A 6,016-nucleotide genomic window follows, 5' to 3' on the forward strand; every position below is an offset into this window, starting at 1 on the left:
TCGCCCTGGCTCCCTCTCCCCGGCGCGGCGGCTTTCCGCGCCTGAGCCGGCCCCGGCCCCGGCCCCGCAGGGCCCAGGCCCCTGGGGGGACACCTCGCCCTCCGGCCACGGTCGCCGCCAGCACACCCACGCCACGGGACACGCTGTGCAGGCGCTGGCCCATGGGCGACCTGTCCGCACATGCTGCGGAAAGAGAGACCTGAGGCCAGCTGCCCAGAGCCGCATAAAAAACCCCACCGCCTCGCACAGACACATGCTATCTCGCAAGGCAACAGGCACAGCCTAGCCACAGGTGCACATGCAGCCGGGAAGACAGAGACCCACACTCGCAGGTATGCAGAGTCTCACGCACCCAAATACACAGCACTACACACAGAGCCATGGGCTAGACACACAGGCATACACAACGCACGCGTGCTACAGGCAGAGAGACACACGACCAGGCCCAGAGCTACATGCTATACACACAGGCATACACAACACACAGACATACTAGCCACAGACACACGGGCTACAAGCAGAGAGACGCACACTGCACGCAGAGCCATGCACTGTACACACAGCATACACAGACATGCTATTCACAGATACATGCTACAGGCAGAGAGAGACACCATCACACACACAGCCAGCCATGCGCTATACACACAGCATACACAACACAGATGTGCTATCCATAGACACATGCTACAGGCAGAGACACACCAGTGTGCGCACATACAGATACCCCCTCACAAAGATACACACACCCTAATGTGGAGAGAGATCTGGTAGCTGCTTCCCTGAGTAAGGTACTGTATTATTAGCAGAACAAGCTGGGTAACAAACACCGTAGGGGGCGAAGGAATCATAGGGAAGAACCATGATAGGGAAGAATGGGACTGACCTGTGTGTGGCCAGCCTTATCAGCTGGCTCAGGGATATTATGCAAGCATTTCAAACCACATGGCAGAGAGACCTATGTGGTTCAAGCCTCCTTTGCCTACTCTCAGAGCATCTGAGCTCAAACTGTCCAGCAATGAGAGTGGCTGTGTGTTAGGAAATTTGGCAGCAGGTACAAATAGCCCCCGCCCGACCCTGGCTCTTGAGAGTGGTGCTAGTTTGAGAGAGAGGAGAAACGCTGGTCAGAAGACCAGGGTGGCTGGAAAGTACCACTGGGGTCATATTTTTCAGTCTGGCCTTTATCAAGTCTGTGTTTTTGCACCTGCAATATTGTGGGTACAAATAAACACAGGTGGAATTTTGTCCCACAGTTTAAGAGCTTTAGGTCCAGCAGGTACTGGTTTGTGGGTGCAGTCAGGGCTGAGGTGTCTGAATGACATGAACTGTGGCTGCAAGTCATTGCTGGTGCAAAATTGCACTGGCAATTATTTACATCCACAGTTTGCAGGGCCTAATGTGGAAGCTGGTGTTTGAGAACCTGGCTTGGGACCTTTAACTTCTGCCTGCCCAAGCAGATGAATGACATACAGAGGCCATTTAATAACAATGACCAAGACTCATAGCCGATAGGCTACAGGGTGAAAACTGAGCACCAGCGGAGGTACAGAAAGACAGTTATAGAGTACGGAGGATAGTGTGTCCCAGGGAGGATAATCACACATCTAGGTGAGAGACAGAGGACTCAGTCTTCATTCACTGAATCTGGTCATCACATGCCTGACCCAATCCATGTAGGCATCTGGCAAGCTAGGAGCACGTTACAATGGGTGCTGCTGTCTCTGGGTGGAGGGAGTGTGGTGCCCTGTGAGGTGGCATGTGGATGTCTCAGTTGCTGACTCAGGGACATGATAATTTGAACCAGCCTTGAGTGAGAGGAAAGAAACTGTTGCTGCAAAAGAAGCTGGAGAAACCAGTGGTTTGCCCCTGTGGGTCACCTGGAATAAAAGTTTTATTACAGCTGGTTTTCAGAGGATGTGAATTGCTTGTGACCGAATGGTGTGATGCTAGCTCAGAGCCCATAAATGTATATTATTCTAGGGTGCAGTCATGCCACTCTTAAAATAGGTGCCAGATACTTGTGGAATAAGCGGAATGAATCATGCTGATGTCTATACTGATGAGGAAGCTATACAGTTATCAGCGAACTCTCTAAATGAAGTTTAATAGCAGCTATTGGGTTGTGGGTAGTAACCAGAACTTCAGGAGTGGCACATTGGAACGGACGTATGGTGCATCTTGGTGCACTGCCTCTGACAGTGGCCGATTCTAGAGGTTCCCTCCTCCCATGTAATGCACCCAGTTTTTTCAATCCTGCGCTATTGTGAGTGTTTCTTCCAGCCCAATGATGTGCCTCTGGCTCGGCTTCCGTTCCAGAAGGATTGACAGCTGCTGTGACTTTTTTGCCCCAGTGAATCCCAGTGCAGATTGACTGACGTTTTTAGATTTATAACCAGCAAAAAGCCTCTATCCTGGGCCCTAAGTGTCTTTAACATAAAAAAAATCAGCCACTTCCCTGAGCCAGCAATTGACCACCCGCCAAAATATGAAATGGACAATACCCCAGGAAAGTCACACCCTGATCATCCCTCCCTCCATAAGAGAGGGGCCTAGCAGCTTGCCCTGACATTCAGATTTGGCCTATTTGAGAGCCAGGGAGGGAGGAGGAAGGTGAATTCCAAAGGTGAGGTGCCCCTTATGGAGAGCAGTGGCTCTGTCTCTTTATACTAAGAGCCCCTGCTGGGAGACACTGTCTTGATTTATAGCTTTTGAAACTTCCCAAGCTATTTGTCTCAATGATCTCCTGTAGTGTTAAATCCTCCCAACTGCTTGCATGTACAAATCGTATTTCACAGCAGCATTGCAAAGGCTTTAAGCCCCATGGCTATCAGGCCTGAGCAGCGCTACAGCATGGTGTGGTAATGGAGATCTTGTGACTTGATAGAAGTCAAGTAACCTCTGGCACAGTCTGAGTGCATTCATGCCCCAGCCACTTGAATCCATGAAAGACTGAATGTCTCTTTAAAAGAGATGCTATAGTTCAACTGCAAGTGATAGGGCTGGATGCAGAAATCACTGGGTGAAATTCTATGGCCTATGTTATGCAGGAGGTCAGACTAAATGATCGTTTTTGTTCTGTTTGTACAGCACCTAGCAGAATGGGGTCCTGTTCCAGGACTGGGTGTCTTAGGTGCTACTGCAATACCAAATAATTATAATGGTTCTTTCTGGACTGGGAATGTATGAGCCTACCCCTCCAGTTGTCAGTCTGCTGAGAATTCAGCTGGGGTTTGGAGGCAGCTGAAATTGTGTGAGAATTGTCTGTCTTCTGTAAGAATTGTGCTCTTTGAGGCCCTTGCCATGTTATATCAGTGATGCCTTTGCTGGTGATGGACACATGGAGAATGATTGACTCTGGCCAGGTTGATCATATGGCTAACTTTTTCTGAGAATACCTTGAAAGAGACATTGATCTGGGAATGAGGAGATCTGGGTTCAATTCCCAGTGCCAAGACCGCCTATATGGCTTTGGGCAGGTCTCTTGGTGCTTCAGTTGCCCATCTGCAAAATGGGGATAATCTTTCTCCCATCCTTTGGCTGCCTTGTCTATTTAGACTGGCTCTCACCATGTATCTGTTCAGCGCGTAGCACCGTGGGGCTCCAATCTTGGCTGGGGCTTCCCGGTGTTACAGTAATGTAAATAATTTCTTTCTTGCTGGTTCAGAAAAGCACCTGTGCCCATTGCCTGTCCGCACCTCCTGCATTGCTGGATCACTCCTTGCAGTTGCACACCACACGCAGTGCTGGTTACAGAGACACCCTGCGCTGCTCTGTACCAGAGCTGCAGTTACAGGAGTGACCGTCAGAGTCAGGGTGGGAACCCAGTGCACATGTGCCTTGTGAACATCCCAGGGCAGCATTAGGAGCACAGTCAAGGAGAAAATAGATGAAAACCAGAGGAGGAGGGCAGAGGAGCAGACAATAAGGTGGGAGCATGGGAATGAGGACAAAGGAAAGAAAAGGATAATAAAGTATCGGGGTACCTGTGTTATTCTGTATTCATAAAAACAACAAGGAGTCTGGTGGCACCTTAAAGACTAACAGATTTATTTGGGAATAAGCGTTCGTGGGTAAAACACCACTTCTTCAGATGCATGAAGTGAAAATTTTCACTCCAGGCATCTGAAGAAGTGGTGTTTTAACCACAAAAGCTTATGCCAAGGATAATAAAAACAAGCATAAAAGAAAACACTGGGGACTCGGGGGTGAAGGGAGGGTCTGTGCTGGTACTGCTTTTAGGAATATGGCCCATGCCACGTTGCAAACACCCAGTGGTCCATCTAGGGTTGTCTCCCAATGGTGGTCAGTGCAGGATGCTTTAGTGGGAGGAGTAACCTGGCTGTAAGACACCTAAGTGTGCAATTTATACCATTGTGGTGGGGTCAGGAATTATCTTCCTCACCCCTCAGCTGGGGACTCATTTATGCCCTGAAGCATATGGACTGTTAGCCTCGGTCATTGCTATCCTAGCTATGTCACAAGCAGATGCTGTTTTTATTCATACTAGTCTCTTTTTTGAATCCTGCTGACCTGTTATCAGTTGCTAAGAACTGGTGATGTGCTCGGTGCTGCACCAGACACAGCTAAAGAGAGTCCCTAGATTAGAGCCCAATCTCATTGTCTCAATAATATCCTGTGGCAGGGAGTTCACGTGCTCCACAAATAAATTCTTCTTCTTACCCACTTCAAATTTGCTGCCTGTTGTTTCCATTCTGTTTCCTGTTGGTTTGGTGTTATGGAAGGGCTAGGAAGAAGCCTCCAGCTGGGCATACCACTGAGCTCATCTATCAGGAACCTCTGCCCTGTCTCTTCTAGCTTGGCTTCTTTCCAAGTGATGCTAATTAGTCTGTCTCTTTAATCTCCAAGTATGGAATCCCCTCTGCCTTCTCCACTTGCTCCTCTTGAGAGCTCTTTAAAATGAATAACTTTTGAAGCCACAGTTTAATTTCTTACAGGGCATCAGCGGTGAGAGGGAAAAAAATGTTCTGATTATCTTTCCCGGCATCTGAGCTAATGGGGGCCTGGCAGCTAATGGGGAAGGCTGGGCAGTCTCTAGGTCTCTCCCTTATTAGTTAGTGTGGCCCAGTTTTTAATGACTAAAATACGATCACCTTAAAATCAGTAGCTTTAGAGATTCTTGAGCAGGTAAGTGGCTGTATGTGAAGCAAGGGGGAAGCTGGCAAGGGGATGTTTAGTGGCCTGTGAAAAATGGAGGCTTGTTCACCACCAGTGAAAGCAGCCGGAATATAGCTAGGGCCAGGTATTTTCAAGAGAGCTCAGCTCCCATTTAGATACCTCAGGGAATCCCCCCTGATTCTCAACAGCAGGTGAATTTTCCTTTGTTCTCAGTGGGAATAGCTGGGTATGTCTCATGTCTGTAGATTTGGGCCACTTCATTTAGGTGCTTAGCAAAAAAGCTAAACTCTTTTCAAAATCTGTCCAATAGGGTTTGATGCTGCTTTACTTGATTTCAGCTCCCATTGATTTCAGCCCATAAAGGTGCCTGCCGGTTTCCCTGCCTCTCGTTTATTATGGTGGGGTAACATCCGGCTCACAGTTCTCCCTTTCATAACTGTTTACGCTGCTCCACTGATGGCAGGCGTTAAGCAGGGCAGTTCCGCAGTTCAGGCTCTTCACAGAGATTCAGACATGTGCTCTGTTCTCTGTGTAAACTGTGTGTGTTTCAGGGTCTCAGGTTCTTGGCTCACTTCTCTCCGAGGGAGGAGAAACTGGCCTGCGAAGCTCCCATTGTATGCAGTGCCTCTCTTGGATCCCTGTTCAGCACAGCATTTAAGCATGAGTGTAAGTCCCTCCCTATTCAATAAGGCACTTAAGTCTGTTGTCTTCAGTTGGACATTAGCACTTAAGTCCTTTGCTGAACTGAGCCTTCAACTTGTAACGTTACCAAACTCCACAATGGATTTTATGTCCTTGAATCATAGGTCCTCATTAGAATTCATGTACTTGGTAAATATTAAGGCTTTATAAATTGGAGATGGGCCCTAACCATAGCATC

Source organism: Dermochelys coriacea, chromosome 8, assembly GCF_009764565.3.
Source record: "Dermochelys coriacea isolate rDerCor1 chromosome 8, rDerCor1.pri.v4, whole genome shotgun sequence".
Lineage (NCBI taxonomy): Eukaryota > Metazoa > Chordata > Testudines > Dermochelyidae > Dermochelys > Dermochelys coriacea.